We start from the raw sequence: 18,149 nt of genomic DNA, 5'->3' as shown, positions 1-18,149 counted from the left end.
GTCGACCCTTAGCCGAGGATACCTCACTGGAATCTTCTGAATTTTTCTTGTAGTTTGTGTAATTAGTGTAGCTTTTGTTTATTGCTAGCGCGTAATTGTAGAGAGAATCTCCTTTGTAGTTGCAGTCTTTCATTGTTGTACAGTAAAACAGTTGTGGCATGCAGGTAGATTTGAACCAAGTATTTCGCAGCTGCACTAGCAATCAACGAGATATTATTTTCAATGCTATGTTAATGTGTTTTCTTATTCTGCTTTTCAAATTGTGCTTTTCTGTGTTGTCGTGTGAAATATTGTGACAATAATGGCGTGTGAAAAACGTAATACTAGGCTCCAAAGTAAAATGAGAAATGACAGTGAAGACGAAAGCAGTGTGTTAGCGCTGCCGAGTAATGAATTAATTAATGTCAAAGTAGTAATTTGGTAATTGTGCATAGGGAAATGGAGCGGGCTGCAAATAATGGTGTAGGCAGTGAAACAATTAGTGAACAGGGAAGCATTATCGATCGATCGGTCGGCAACAGCTCGCCTCAGGAATCCGAAATGACAGGACACAATCTTGAAAATACTGTAGATTCAGGTTTTGCGTCCTCACCATTTTCTCAAATAAGTCAAGACAAATTTTCTGCTTTTTAAAATGCGAATATTGCCGGTTCAAATTCACTGCCGAATAGCACTGAGGAACATGTTTCAGACACCAGTGCATTGTTATTACAGTTAATGCAACAAATGTGACAAAGGCTACAAAAGTTAGACACAATGGAACAAAATCTTCAAAAGTTAGACACAATGGAACAAAATCTTCGAAAGTTAGACACAATGGAACAACACCAGAGACAAACACAGCAACCGTTACACGCAATGGAACAAAATCTTCAAAATTTAGACACCACACTTGAACAAACACGTGAAGATTTAACTACTGAGTTACATAAAATCGAATCAAAATGTCAAAAAGTCTGTAATGACGTAAAAACACAAATTTGTGAGCATTTCCAACCTATTTTTTCGCGGCATGAAAATACATTACAGACTCACGAAGCAGCCATAAAAGAACTGCAAACAATTCTTCATGAAAATCATGAGACCTTGCTAGCTAAAATTGACTCACTTGCATCTACCGATTCGGTTACGCAACTTGCAAAAACTCAGGAAAACTTAAAGGACACATTAGATACGATTTCAACACAAATGGACACTTTGAAACCTGGTTCAGAAAAACACACTGAGGAAATAAGTTCACTATCGGAGAACGTAGCCGAACTTTCGGATCAGTTCACTATCTTATCTACAAAGGTGGATGATGATCTGAATGACACAGAAGAGTATGAACAAATTAAGAAATACAAACAAAATCAGAATCAAATTAATACGCAACACAAAAGAGAAATCCGAGGAGTACAAGATCAGTTGGCACAAATAATACAAGAATTACATATTTCAGAGGACACTCGCGCTCCAACACGGGAAAAGGGACTTAGAAATACGGAAAAGCCACAAAATAATAACACAGGGCATTTCGGATATTATGAAAGAAATTGGCAAGGTGAACCGAATTTTGAGATGGAACCGCCGACACGACGTAACAATGACCGATATGCGACTCGCCTACACGATGATTTTGACTATAAGCTGTTCATTACTACATGTAAATTCAAAACATTTAAGAATTCTGCCAACGACATTCATCCACAAGCGTGGCTTCATCAATTCTCTCATTGTTTTCCTCCCAACTGGTCATTAGAGCACAGATTAGAATTTATGTGTGGTTACTTAGAGAATGAACCAGCTGTAAGAAAGCGATCGGTCATTCACGATTGCCACAGTGAAGGAGAATTTTATCATGCCTTCATCTCAACATATTGGTCTCAAGCCACAGAAGACCGAGTAAAACATAGCATCATAATGATGAAACATTTCGAACAATGTGAATTTTTCCAGTTTTGTGAAATATTTTGAAGACATGTTGCACAAGAATCAGCACCTGTCAAACCCTTACAGCCCCTCAGAACTCATCCGCATGTGCTCAATCAAATTGCCTGAACATTTACGACATGCTATTTTGGCAGGTCGTTGCAAAGACGACATTCAAGCTTTTCAGGGACTGTTACAAGAATTTGAAATTGACACTGACAATCGCGGAATGCGAATGCAGGAACACAACAATTACTGGTCGCATCCGTCACAATTCCGCGATAAAAGAAGTAATAACTGGACACGACAAGGCTATCCTTACAACGTAAATCGTGACCAAAATAGACACCACCCATATGACAACCGTTGGCAGAGTAGTAATAGTTACAGAGAAAGATCGCAATTCCGTAGTAATGAATATGACAGAGACAATCATAGAAACAGACAATATGGCAACCAGAACTATTATTATCACAGGGGACGGAATGACTTCAGACGCAACGGTCCACCATGCAGTGATAATTCAGGGACAAATTCTCCACCACTTAACCAACAAGAAAGAAACTACATGAACTACCGACATGACAACAGACGATGAATCATAACGATAGACCTGAATTTCATCAGAACTGGTGGGATGCAAACAGGGCTGGGCCCTCTCGGCAAGGTGAATTTGTAGAAGTTAGGTCTCCTAAACCCAATAACGCCAACAAAGAGATACCAGACAATGACTCACACCGCAGGCAGCCACGTGCGCCGGATGGCTCAGAGAAAGTTACGTAACATAGACGCTAACCTTGAGAAAAATCTGAACATTCTTTACCGATGTACCATATACCACATGATAATTCTGTCGAAGCTGGAGCTCTGCATAGTGGGAAGAGTAAAGGCTTGCACCACATTTCACATGTAAAACCGTTTATTGTAAAACCGTTTTGCCATAAAATTTTTCACTTCACGCTACTAGTACGCGTTGTCACACTTAGAAACTGTTAATATGGAACTATGTTTTAAAATAAACTATCCAGTCTAGAACCTATGGAACATATTTAGACAGTAATTACGAATGCATTGTTATAGTGAACAGATGACGCAGTGTTATTGTGTGTGTACATTCTTGCTTGTTAGTTGCACGATTACCTAACGACTATAAGGCTTACACACTTATAACATGTACAGGTACTGCTAATGAGATTTTAATGCAGCATTTTGGTTTACTTGAAAATACATTCTTTACTTGAAGTACTTTCTGTGGAATCAAAGATGACTTAGCATTTGGTTTCTTTGACAGTTACACGATTATATCACGATGCTACTAATGTGTGACACAATATACATTGTTGCTTTTGCAGTGTATCTGTTTTTTGAATTCTTCTGGAAAGTAAAACATGTTTTAGTTGTAACTTTTGTGGTGTAGCTACAATGTGACAGCCTTTTTCGTAGCAGAACAATACGTTACAGTATAGTACTTTCTTGATCATGGTAACGTTCGTAATAACTACGATATCTAACCGCATAGCTTATCACTTTTGTTTATCATGAAGTAAGTACATTGACTTCTACAGAACTTTGCTTACAGACGACGATAATTACTACACTTAGCACATTTTTACCCTTACATAATGACAGAGATTATGTTATAACAAGACGAACAATTTATCGCGTCAGAACACGTATTTGAGTGATTAATTTTGTACTTACAACATTTATTTTTAAAGATTTTTGAATTACAAGGAAAATTTTTTGTGATACATTTCATCCATTGCTGTAATCTGTAACACCTGAGGGTATAATTACATTAATCCTCAGGGGGGTACACGCTTACTTTGTGTAATATGTGTTTGGCAAGCACAAGGAGCCCTAGCTAATATGGTATTTGCTTATACAACTTCACACATCGGTGCCATATTTCTCTAACACATAATTCCACAGCTATCTGATCATTTAACTGAGAGAGACAAACATTTATTTTACTACATCAGTGACAGATGTTTGCGTATTTACACAGTTGGCTAACTTCACACTTATTAAATTGCATTTTGTCTGTACTGTGTGAACTGTTCATATTTTTTCGGAACCATTGTGATACTATGAGAGCTTCGAATGATGTATTTGGTATGAGATCATGATTTTTAAAGCACGTTTTTGGTAGATGACACTATTGAAATGAGCAGAGAATTCTTTTAATGTTTTGAAATTATTGCAGAAAGCTACGATAATTTTGAGATTTGACTGAGGTGTTATGATGTTATTATTATGACGATGTGTATAATGCTGTTGAGGTATGTTTATGATCAATAAGCTGATGTTATATGAGGATTTCGATTATGCTACGTATTTATTATGATGAAATATTGAAGTGTCGACGAATTTGTATATAGGTAATAAGGTAAGGAATAATGAGTAGTGGTTAACCACTCTGATTTGAAAAAAAGGATGTTGGAAACCAAGAATCGTATGTTAAGAGTTATGAAATGTGTGTAAATGCGTGAATGTATCACAATGCTGGAGAAATTTTTTTGGACGCTGTTATATTTATAGGATTTTGTTTCTACACATTTCTACTGTAATTTCTCGACCTGTGAAATTTTATTTGAATCAAACTGTCACTGAAACGGAAACTTCTGTTGTAAATTTCGGTAAGAATGCTAAGTGACCTCGACATAATGCGTCGTTGACGCCCAGCTGTGCGTCGCCTGGAGAAAAAGCCATTAGGTGGGGAAAAAAGAGGCCATTAACCTCGATATTGACAGTTCTTTGTAGAAAGCATCTGCAAATACGACACGCTCAAACACTGTAGAGTTCCTAATTTATGATATTTACTGAAATGAAATGATGAAAAACATTTCATGTCTATTGTCTTGCTAGTTGAAAGATCGTTTACTGCATTATGAAATGCCATATGGCTAGTGAATGACGTTTCACACCTTGCTTTGCCTATTTTGTCTAATATCTAGTTTCTAGCTGCACTGCATCATTGGTTAAAATAAAATTTTATAGATGTACTAATATAAATATATTATGCCTAAAGAGCCAGTAAATAATAACTTTATCATCTACCTCAAAAAACACGAAGGAGCACAAAAACACATTTCCGTTCACAGGAATTGCATACAGAATTTTCTTTTCAAGTACTTGGTAATTTCTTTTGTAGAATAAGTTGTGGTGCACCACTTTAATTACATAGACATTAAGATGTAAATAGACATTTCCTTTATCTGCATTGTTGTCTTTAGTGTAATATTTTTTCTACTTGAGCTTTGCCATGTTTAGGTATAAGTTATAGCATTTGCAACAGCTGTTTGCCAGGCATAGTGTTACTGAATTTGACTTTGTATTACTCTGTTAAGACAGTTTTACTACTGATTTATTTTTCTTGTTGCTGCACATTGGCTCATATTTGTTGTGATGTCGCATTTGCTCTGCTAATTTAGATATACTGCTGCTTACTTTGCCAATTTCCATTTTTTTGTCATTGCTGTTTGTGTTAATTTGTTATGTGCTGCTGCATTGACTCGTCCCTTGGTATATACATCTGAGCTCAGTAGATTTAAGTTAGCTTAAGAGGGGGTAGACTATATAAGAAACTAACTATGATGAATTGGAAGAAATGCATTGAGAAGCTATAAGAAAATGGTTTGGCCAAAAAAGTAGTGTACAGTGGAGAAAAACTATTTTTGAAAGAGGATGTGAATAGAATACATAAAGCATGCTTGGATAGGATGTTTTTTGGTGGAAACAAATGTTGAAATAAGAGGAAAGATCTACAGAATGAAGTTTTGGGTTGGACTGCAGTACCAAATGTCACACTGAAAACAAACCCTGCCCTGTACTTTTGTGTTATTACGCTACGTGAATTTGTGTTTATCCTGTCTTTATGTGTTTAGCTAATAAGATTTACGTTGTAGAATATTTCTGATAATATGTTATTTACTTTGTAAAGATGTTTAGACATTATTTATTCTGTTTTGTTTTAATGCCCATGTGTGAAGTTGACGTTTCAAAAGTTATTCTGATCTTTTATGTATGTACTTACATCATAATTCTTGTAACACTGATGTACATGTTAATTTCTATTCTTTTGTAAAGCCTTTTTTACTACAAATTTTATCTGTATTGTTATGTTCTTTAATGATGTATTTTGTACCTTTGTTATTGTATTCTTATTTTAAAAATTGTAATTGACACCAGTTCATCAAATTAAGTAACTTGTAAGTTACATTTCACTGCACACATGTCTGTTGGTCATAGTATATGGACAATATGTGAGAAGTAGGGACTGTTAGTGTTTGCACACGTGTTGGTAATTCAGCAAGGGACTGGTTAACAGCATTGCTTGTTCTAAGGATAATTCCAAAAACTTTGTGAGTGCACAACTGGTGGTTTATGGACTTGCTATATTGTCCACAAGTCTCCTCGATGGTGATTGTGCACCTGCACAGTCGCAATAGATGGGTGCTGGCAGTCTCTACAAGGACTGAAGTGGGTCTGCACCTTTGATGATCCACAAATACCATTATTTCTACAAGGACTGCAGTGGGTCTGCACCTCTGGTGGCCCACCAATACCATACTCTCTACCAAGACTATAGTGGGTCTGCTCTGTGATGACCTACCTACCGATATTCTTCAAAACTTCGAATGACTCTGCTGTGGGTATGCTCTGTTGTGGCCCATTACCTGTCTGCATGTCAAGAGTCAGCACTGTCTTTCTGTTGGAAGGACAACACCACTTCTTCAAGACTGCATGGAAATCCACTAGTTCCGTGTGCATTTTCTTTTACTGCTCAGACTTTGATAAAAACACTGCAATTTTACTGTGATGAACGATCAGGACTGTCTTTATGGACTGTGAGAAAATTTTAGCTTTTGACCAACGTTGTATCGATAAGTGTGTGCATTAAATTTCTTTGTTATTGTAATTATGAAATTTTTTTTCAAATCTGTATTGGCCACTGCCCAAAACAATTTGCAAAATTTTTTGTGGGGAGCATGGGGGCTATGTAAGTAGGCTGTTTAGGTTTTTCTATTGGTAACGCCACGCAGCGCTCTGTAAGAAAGTCACTGGCTGTGCTGTGTGCAGTCTGTGGCTGGTTAGCATTGTTGTAATATTCGCTATTGTAGTGTTGGGCAGTTGGATGTTAACAGCGCGTAGTGTTGCGCAGTTGGAGGTGAGCCGCCAGCAGTGGTGGATGTGGGGAGTGAGACGGCGGAGTTTTGAGAGCGGATGATCTGGACAGAGACAGTAAATTTGTAAGACTGGATATCATGAACTGATATGTATATTATGACTTTTGAACACTTTTAAGGTAAATACATTGTTTGTTCTCTATCAAAATCTTTCATTTGCTAACTATGCCTAGCAGTAGTTAGTGCCTTCAGTAGTTTGAATTTTTTATTTAGCTGGCAGTAGTGGCGCTCGCTGTATTGCAGTAGCTGGAGTAACGAAGATTTTTGTGAGATAAGTGAAAGGTATAGGAAAGGTATAAGACTCATAACTGTTTTAGACCTCAATGTTCACCCACAAGAGGATTGTAGACATGCATAGTTGTGATGACAGTACTGAGAGCAGTGTTAACGATAGTGAATACACCTTTAATGTCAATATCAGTGAAGATGAATTTAAAAATGTTGAATCGGAACTTCCAGTTTTAACTTACATTGCTGGTTTCTGTTGCCACTCATTGATTAGGGAACTTCAGTGCAGTGACTGCACAGATTTTTTGATACTGGATAGGTCAATGACAACTGAGAAACAGTTTAATTTAATTAGACAATTGTACAGAGGAAGTTTGATATTCCCACATGAATTTCCCGTGACAGTAGCTATGTACAGTTACTTGACACCACAAAAGTTGTTGGCAACATCATCATTCCTGAAGCTGCTGAATTAAAGAGTAGCTGAACTAATTTGGAAAATAATTATGGCTGCTGATCTGTTGTGTGAAAGTTCGTGTCCTCAGCACACTGTATCATAAATGTGTCAGAAAATTAAATGGACCGCTGTAAATATAATACTAAATAATTTTTGTAAAAATAAAAACGATGAAACTTCTGTGGAGTCCCTCCATAGTTCTAAGAAGAGGAAACTTCTAACACTTTGCCACAATTTGAAATAAACTTTTTTAAAAATTTAATATCTGTATTTTATTGCTACCTCCTACTGAACTCCTGAAGAGCCCAACACAAAATGTTTTACTCATTGATGAAATGTGTTTTGTGTAAAATCAAATGCAAGTGCTGTACAGTGTCTTCAGAGTACTAAGAATCAAAAATCTACATCTTAATGGCCACAATTCCACAACATTTTTGTAATATTGCTTAAAATATATTGTTTGCTCCCTGTCACTAACCTCCAGATATGTAAACTGCTTTTACCCTTTAAATGAATGATGTTATGTTCTGTCAAGCGTTCAACCAAATGTAAGTGCTCTACAGTGTCCTGAAAATTGGAAAAAAACAAAACTGAGTCTTTTTGGCACAGCCTTAACATCTTATTTTATTGCTTAGCATGAATTGATTGCTACCTTTCATTAGCCTGCATCTGAACGCATAGCAAAAAAATTCAGAAACTTCTGACTAACAAAGTAAGGGATATGTGGTACAATTTCCTGGATAAGTTCATTACTTGGTTGGACAAATGTAGAAGTTTAAAATTTCAGAATGGTAAGATGACCCTAGAGAAATAAACAGCACTTAGGGTTACCACATATGGCTTAGTGAAGATAAATTATTACAGCTGTGGAGAACTAAATATGTCATATATCCTGCAAGGTAAATTTCAGACTGACTCACTAGATACTGGTAGCTTGATTTGAACTTTACTGCCGATTATGTGGAAGTCAGTGTCATATATCATGTAGGTAGTCGTTAGAATCAAAAAAGAATTTAAGAATTATGAGTATCTTATAATTAAATGTGCAGATGAATGGTGATGATGAGAATCCAGCAATGTGTATGTTGATGGTGCTTCATTTTGTGATATGTGTTAGTGATGATGATTTAAAAAATGTTGAAACAGACGTACCAGTTTTAACATACATTGCTGGTTTCTGTTGTCACTGATTGCTAAGAAAACTCCATTGTTTTGAGTGCACAGATGTCATATTCTGACATCCAATGTTTTGCTACTTCACTACATTGCTGTCACGCAAAGAAAGGCTTAATAGTTTAGTAACACATCAGGTGGCCTTGGTTGTTCAACATTTCTTACTATTTGTGATATATGCCTACTTCTAGAACTCCTTTGAAAAGTGTTTATCTTCAGTACCAGAATGAACATCAAATTGTCAGTTTTTCTAAATAGAAAAGCACTTTGTTAGTACCAGACAACAATAATGAGACTTGTAGTTGGTGATTGCTATGTGACAAAGGAAGTAACCTGTAGAGAGATTGAAAATGGTAAGTAAAGAGAGCTTCAGCCTTTTGCTGACATTCTTACACGTAATGCACTTGGTTGTTTTTCCTTTCCTACTAACCTTACCTTTCATAACATTTTTAATATTATTTTTAGACGTGTATCTTCAATAGCAGAGAGAACTTCAAATTGTCAGGCTTTTCTTAAAGGAAAGAGCAGTCCCTTAGTATCATAGTGCAAGACAGAATCTTGTGTTCAGTGATGCTGTAACGTCCCCTTAGAAAAATTAATGAATTACTGTGCTGATAAACATCTTATGTTATTTGATTTTCGAACAGCTGAGCAAAACTGAACGTACTCAGACATTACTCACTTTACTTATTCTGATCATCACTAAACTGACACACAATATTTTTAGCGCAACGCAATCTGACTTTTAATAATTCCTACAAAAGAATGGCCCTGACTAACGATAACCTATACCTTTCATTAATCACTTACTTCACAAAAATCTTCATTACTCGAACTACTGCAATACAGCGAGGGCCACTACTGCCAGCTAAGTAAAAGATTCTAACTACTGAAGTTACTGACTACTGATAGGCATAGTTAGCAAATGAAAGATTTTGATAGAGAACAAACAATGTATTTACTTTAATAGTGTTGAAAAATCATAATATACATAGCAGTTCATAATATCCAGTATAACAAATTTCAAAACTCCGTCATCTCTCTCCTCACATCCACCACTGCTGGCGGCTCACCTCCAACTGCGCAACGCTACGCGCTGTTCACATCCAGCTGCCGCTGCCCAACACTACAATGGCAGACAACAATGCAAACTAGCCACAGACTGCACACAGCACAGCCAGTGATTTTCATACAGAGCGCTATGTAACGTTGCCAATAAGAAAACATAAACAGCCTACTTACAACCTTCTTCGGACAAAATTAAAACTAAATGTTACAGCATAGCGTACCAAAAAATACGAAAGCTGCAGTCATACCTGACAGCGTCAGACAGTCAGAATTAAAATAAAATGCAACAGAGGTGCAACCTACCAGGGGCTGCTATGTGTCCTCTGCTACAGTCAACACAAAACTGAAACATGATGTGACTTGTGCGCCACGGCAACTTCAAGACAATACCGCCATCTGGTGGCTAATTGGTAAAACAAGCTATTTTGTAAAACTCGTAACTGCAGAGAGGGAAATAAACAAACACCAGAACGGTGTACATGAAGTAATTACAATAGCGGGATACTGCATGATATAAAATACAACTAATGAGTGACTGGCTGTAGCACAAAAATTCCAGAATAAATGCATGAAGAAGACATATACGAAATAATCCGTTAAATGGCATTACTGCTTGCTATAATAGATACTTTATAAAAACCAAAATAGTTTTTTAATTTACGTATATGAGCCGTAAAAAGTACAAAGAAAAGGTATCTCTGAAACTGCAAGAAGTAGTTGGTACATCAAAGTGTTAGATCTCGTCAAGCAGCGGCTTTATACTATTGAAATAACTTCTTCCGCGCAACTGCACCTGCTCGTTGAGAAAAAGTCCGTCGTTCGAAAGTAAATGCTTGAAAATTTCCAGCTTCTCCAAAATATCAAGTTTAAGCCCTTTTTTTTCAATATGCAAAACCTAGGTCACAAATTAATTGTGTTCAAGACTGAGGGCTGTGTTTTTCAAAATTTTGTATTATACAACAGTCGCTGACTGACAGCCATGTTAAAAACCTTAAGTGTTAGAGTGATGCAGGAAGTTTCAAAGAGGCCTAACGTCTGCCTAATTTCTGTGGAAGAAGCTCTGCGCCCAGGCCTCGCTCTGCGCCTCTTGACAAACGAAAAAATCGCGAAGGAAGGATGGCGTGTTAGTGTAATCGAAGTAGGCACTATTTTGGATTTTAGTGCTCGGGCAGCATACAATGTTGTCCACTACGCGCTGCGATTCAATAAAGTGTCCGTGAGATCAGTGCTGCGTCAGTTGACAGTTGAACTGAGAGATCGTCACCTCGGTGCCTGTGAGGAACTTTTGCGTCGTCTCCAGATCGGAGGTAATGGATTACTGGACGAAACAGTTACAGGATATGAAATTTGAATGCACTAGCCGCAACCTGCAAACGAAAACAAAGATCAGCGAATGTCGCCATAGCTTTTCACCAAACCAAAAAGTTTGCACTAAAGTATTGACAGGAAAAGTTATGCTGACTCTCTTTTGGGGTGCAAAATGGATAATTCTGGAACATTCAGTGGTAAGCGGATTAACAGTAACCAGTAATCCATACTTTAATGACTGATGACCTCAGATGTTAAGTCCCATAGTGCTCAGAGCCATTTTAATGTGCTACGTAAGCACCTTCGTCCTGTTATCAGGAGCAAACAACGATGACTGCTTCTGACTGCAGAAGTTTTGTTGCAACACGACAATACTCGTCCCCTGCCGCTTCAACCGTAGCAACAATACGAGATATGAAATCTGAATGTCTCAAACACTTATCTTGCTCACGTGACCTCAGCCCGCGTCGCTCATGCGTTCGAAAGGCTAAAAATAGCACTGGGAGGAAAGCTTTTCAGTAGCGACGAAGAGGTGACGAACATGGTGCGCTAGCGGACGTATTCACAAATAAATGAATTCTTATAACGTCACGTGCCTTTTTTCAAGTTTACAATTTATTGTTTCGCTTTGCCACAGTTGTGGCATCCTCAGTGGGTTTTTAATTATTTTCCTGAAATACATATCCACAGGTTATTTTTAAGCTTAACAAATATGATACATCAGATTTTGTTATCATTTAAATTGAATGTGCATTTTATCTTTCATTTTACATTGTGTGTCTCCTGTGACTGCCAACCAAAATCACCCACAGGTCTAAATTAGTACACCATGTCATCTGCAAACATGAGGGATGTTAGAAAATCGCCTGCATTGAATTTTTTGTTTATTGTCCAATCTTTAAAATGTATGTGCTGGTAAAACTCAAGGCATATGTCCATTGTAGTATTTCGCTGCTCCTCAGCTGTGATGACAGGTTTGTTTTTATCTACTAAACGTGCTATTGTGTAGCTGAGCTGATCCTGTGGACATTGGCAAAAGTTTTGTGACGCTTAGGTATGGCGAACTGTTTTATATAGCTCGTTATTCATGGACTATGCGTCGTATTTTGACAGTGTTTACTCAAATTTTCTCCCGCTCGTTTGTAACTACTGTATCCTGTTATGTTACTGTGGCTTGGACACACGTTTCGCTGCACAAATTTACGTTTTTGATGCGCTTCCGACTGTTGTTTGTTAACTGTTTTGTTTTGGTTGACGTCCACGAAATTTGAATCTGTTTCGTTTGTTCTCATTCTGTGTGTGTGTGTGTGTGTGTGTGTGTGTGTGTGTTTTATTTTGTGTTGTGTTGAATAGTGTTTTGTTACATAGTAGTATTTGGTCACTGACACAGTTTTTGCCCTGCGTGATAGCTTTTTGGATGTGGTAATTTACTTCTACTGTCGAAAACTGGTACAGATGGTTACTGTGTTTTAGAATTTGGAGGCCTGTTTCTATGCCACTTGCATGAGGGTTGTTTTTGATGAGGTGTTCTGCAAATGTGGAATGTAAGCTACCACTTTTCAGTGCTCTTAAATTTTCTGAGTATCATATCCTGAAATATTTTCGTGTCTGTCCGATGTATACTGAAGCACTGTCTTTCCATGTTAGCTAGTAAATACCTGTTTTGTTGAATTTGTCTATGGTGGTGTTAGGAATTTTTAATCTTTTCTACAGAGTGTTGTTTGTTATATGTGTCACTTTTATACCTTGTTTCCATATGATGTTTCGTATAGCCGTGCGGACTAAAGCGTCTTGCCACGGTCCGGGCGGCTGCCCCCGTCGGAGGTTCGAGTCCTCCCTGGGGCATGGGTGTGTGTGTTGTCCTTAGCGTAAGTTAGTTTAAGTTAGTTCAAGTAGGGACCGATAACCTCGGGGGTTTGATGCCATAAGAATTCACACACGTTTGAACTTTTTTTTTAATGTTTCATATTCTGTGTGTAGTTTTTGCTGAAAAATGTCAGGGTGTGCCATGTTTTCTTGTTGTTTGTAGTTTTTTCAACTTCTGTGCCTTGCGTTCTCTGTTATGCAGTTGTTGCTAGTGTTGTGTTGTGATACTGTTATTTGTATTCTGTGTCAGTTGTACACTGTCAATCCTAAGGGCCCGGGTTCGATTCCCGGCTGGGTCGGAAATTTTCTCCGCTCAGGGACTGGGTGTTGTGTTGTCCTAATCATCATCATTTCATCCCCATCGACGCGCAGGTCGCCGAAGTGGCGTCAAATTGTAAGACCTGCACCAGGCGAACGGTCTACCCGACGGGAGGCCCTAGCCACACATTTCCATTTTTTGTGTCAGTTGTGTTCTTATTTTATGGTTTACTTTGTCCATCGTACTTATTTGGTAACCAACATCTGTGGAAATCTGTCTGATTATTTTAGTTCCTGTGTGTAGCTATCTTTGCCCGTTGGAACTTTGTTTATTCTCTGTAGAAGGTATCTGAGGTTGGCGAGCTTGAGGGCTGTCAGGTGGTTTTCCCTGTTGTGAATCACTGTACTGGTTGATGTAGGTTTTCTGTATACTGAGAATCGGTGTTAATGTGGTTTTTGTTTTCTGTTGTAATGTCAAGGGACTTTAGTTTCTTTTGTCTCTTTCAGTTTCAAAGGTGAAGTGTATTTGTGTGCCAGCATTACTGATGTCTCTGTGTAACTGTAGTTTCCGATCATTTGTTTCATCTATGAAGCAAATTCTGTCATCAACGTAACTGTACTAATATATTACTTTATCCTGTTTTGGTTTTGTTATTTATTCAAAAATTTTGTTTTCGAGATGTTTAGGGAAGATGTTGGTCGGCAGGCCAGATATGACTGACACCATGTGAATTCTTCTCATAAGATATGCATGCAGTTCCAAAGTGGTGGACTGCTTGCATTATGCGTCAGGGGGCTACTTAGAAAAATGGTAAATCTGCAATTTTTCTGAAGCAGTTCATTAGAAGATAATGATTAAAAGTACGCATAATCATAACGATTATAAATGCATAAATTTTGCGACTTAGAACTGTGACAGCGTTCTAGTGAAACATGGCATCCGTATCTTTCAAACGTCGTAAGCCTTCAAATGTCGTAAGAATATTATTAGGAACATGTAAATTTATTTTCTCGTGCAATTGTGACGTGAAACGTCGCCGAGGCTGAAAGAGTTGAGAGATTCAAGTAACACATCTAAGCTCCAGAAATGTAGGATAAAAAAACATTTGCTTAACTTCTTGAGGTCCACTATATATCTAAAGCGTCAACCCCCAAAGAGAAAATAGCGGAGAATTACGGTCATAATCATACACACTTTTAGGGATTAGTGGTTATTCCTTTTACGTCTTCGTGGGTCAGCCTTATCCATCCTTCTCTTTTTGGGTCTTGCAAGGCTGTCTTTTTCCATTTGGTAAACACTTTTAGGCTGTAGTGATAATCGTCGCTCTGACAATCTTCCTACATGGCCCTTCCATTTAACGCTATGTTTTACCATGTTAGTCTTTCAAATTTTAACTCTTGTGTAATGACTGCATTTTTTGTTCTATTGTTTCATCTTATTTTATACATCATTTCGTACCTTTTAGGAATTTCATTTCAGACGCTTGACTCTTATGCATCTAACATTTGTTAAGCACCTAGCTCTCATTGCTGCAGAGAATCTGAGGAACTAAGACAGTTTTGTAAAATTTTATTTTAGTTTTCTTTCACCTGAGTTTATTTTTTAAAGTTATGTTTATAGAACAAAACACATTTATGAATTTCAGAAGTTGATTTTATCTACATCTTAATCTTTCAGGTAACTCATTTCAAACATTGCACGTATACTTTGTGACGTGTCGGTTGCGGCTGAATGCATAGCCCTATGACGTAGAGGACCAAATTCTGGTGACAAACAGAGTAGGAACCATCCCAAATGAAGTTACAAATTAATTTGATTCAAGGAAAACATCTTATTTAAATGAATATTAATAGGGGTGGCCCAATTAATAATGAAATAAATGGACACCGCACCATTTGTATAGGCGTATTAATGGGGGTAGAGATCTTCTAGAGAATTACCCACTGGTATTATCAAAGAACCTTTGACAAACGGACAAGGGATTATAACTCTAAAGTATAGCATTGGGAGGGGGGGGGGGGGGAATGAACTACAGTTACGTAATTTATCCATGATCCGATCAGTGACAGCAAAAATTATCAGTTCGATATAGAAAGTATACGGAAGGATAGGAGCAAAGATCATAAGATTCCCAAAAGGCGCATTGAGAGCAGTAAGCCGGGTGCGTGAATTTTAAACCTGCGTACTTGGTTGCTGTAGGGAGCGAATTAACTTCCCATCTGAACTACGAGCGTGTGTACGACGATGGCTCATGTTAGCAAGCTCACGGAGCGTGGATAAATAAGCTGGCGGAAACAGCAGCTGGAGCATATGTTTTTCACCCTCTCTTTGTACTTAGTGCTTAAGTACACACATCCTTCTCGTAGCAGCAAGGCTTGTAACTGTCCGAAAAGGTAAAGTGAAGCCATTACTCTGCAAAAGTCTAGAACTGAGTGTTTACTCCTCAACAGTCTAGCCTGAAGTGCTCTTCTTCTGGCTGCTCCGAAAGTTTCCTGTTTCTCATCAGACCGAGAACTCGCTGGCCAATGCTGGCAAATATTCTGAATGCATACCAATAAAACCCAAGTTAATATATTAAACAATCTCCTACTCTCAAATATTTTCCCTGTGTTCAATGAACAGGGATCTCAGGTGTGGAGGGAGAATGAAAATTTCGTCCAATCCATGGCACAGTTCTGAAAAGGACCTGTCGGTTGCTCTGCACGTAGACGCAGCGGGAAAGCGCGGGCCCTCCCGCAATTAACAGACATGATCCAATCAGAAAGCTGGGTTCTGTGTCGTTATAACGAACTTGTTCAGCCGGCCGGAGTGTCCGAGCGGTTCTAGGCACTTCAGTCTGGAAACGCGCGACAGCTACAGTCGCAGGTTCGAATCCTGCCTCGGGCATGGATGTGTGTGATGTCCTTATGTTAGTTAGATTTAAGTAGTTCTAAGTTCTAGGGGACTGGTGACCTCAGATGTTAAGTCCCATAGTGCTCAGAGCCATTTTTTTGAACTTATTCACAACCTGAGGGAAGCCACACCTGCCTGGAGATCTCTTATCTAGCTAAAAGGCTTCTGCGAAGAATTTGATGTTTCTTTCAATAGAAACCAGTGTGTCCCGTAACCCTGCTGGAGGGCAAGCTGGGGGGAACGAGAATGGACAGGATTGCTGGTCTGCCTATCTGTGGCAGCTCTCTGCCAAGGGCTCAACAGTTCTATGGCGGCAAATTTCTCTTAAAAAGTCTCTTATCGCGCATATCCAGCTTTTAAGTTTTCAAGTCTATTCAACCTCCACCAAACTACATAGGAAATGGCAGAAACACTAACACTGAAATGAAAACACCCACTGGCGATGCTAATCCAGACCTGCAATTACAGCGCTGTGAAACTCAATGACTACACCGATGAGTCAAAACATTATACCACCTGCTTAATAGTTTGTTTACCTGTCTTTGGAATGAAATAAATCACTGATTCTGCATATCAGGGATCCGACGGATTGTTGGTGTGTTTACGGAGGTGTGTGGCATTAGATGTCTACACGCAGATTTACGTACGCGGTGATGCAGCCCGATAGTGACCAGATGGATTCGACAGGATTTACATCGACCAAATTTGGTCGCCGGGACATCAGCGTGAGTTCACTATAATGTGCCTCAAACCACTGTAGCACGGCTCCGGCTCCGAGAGACAAACTATTATACAACTGAAAGCAGACATCGTCGTCAAGTAGACATCAAGCTTGAAGGGACGCAGCTAGTTCGCAGCTGTCAACGTGTCTTCGATTACTACCACAGATCTCATGCAAGCCCAGGAGAACGTCTCCCATAGTGCAATGTTGCTCCCACCAGTCTACGTCTGTGGCACGCTGCACGTTTCGAGCCAAAAAACGTTCAAATCTGTGTGAAATCTTATGGGACTTAACTGCTAAGGTCATCAGTCCCTAAGCTTACACACTACTTAACCTAAATTATCCTAAGGACAAACACGCACACCCATGACTGAGGGAGGACTCGAACATCCGCCGCTACCAGCCGCACAGTCCATGACTACAATGCCTTAGATCGCTCGGCTAATCCCCCGCGGCCGTTTCGAGCTGCCCTTCACCTCGATGACGGCCTTTATGGAGACGACCATGGGATTCACTCCAAGAGCCCTAACGTTTCCACTGATGGACGGTCGGATCTCGATGGTCCCGTGCCCACTGTAATCGTAATTGACTATGTCATTGGGCCGAAATATGAGCAAATAAGGTCATCTGCTGCGGAGTTCCATGTTGAACAATGTACGACGAACGGTGTGTACCGAAACACTTGTGCGTGTACCAGCATTGTGCTCTTTCGGCAGAGATGCTACTGGTCACCATGTATCCTACTTAACAGAGCACAAAAGCCTCCGAACCCCACATGTGTGAACGGTTGTGGGCGTCCAACCATTTAGCTCCTAGTGGTAGTTTCATTGTCCTTCTACCTCTTTCTGTAGATGTTAAAGACAGTAGCACGTGACCATTTGACCAGCTACCCCGTTTTCGAGATACTCGTTCACAGGCTCTGCGTAATAAAAATCTGTTCTTTGTAAAAGTCGCTTGTCTCAATGGATTTCCCAATTTACAGCCCATATCTGCGTTAGGAGGAACCCCTGCCCGTGTCTGCTCCGCTTACATGCTTTTGTTACTGCGTCACGTGCCTGAAACGCCACCAGCCGGCAT

Source organism: Schistocerca cancellata, chromosome 2 (assembly GCF_023864275.1).
Source record: "Schistocerca cancellata isolate TAMUIC-IGC-003103 chromosome 2, iqSchCanc2.1, whole genome shotgun sequence".
In the NCBI taxonomy this organism is placed as follows: domain Eukaryota; kingdom Metazoa; phylum Arthropoda; class Insecta; order Orthoptera; family Acrididae; genus Schistocerca; species Schistocerca cancellata.
This window is presented reverse-complemented; position numbering follows the sequence as displayed.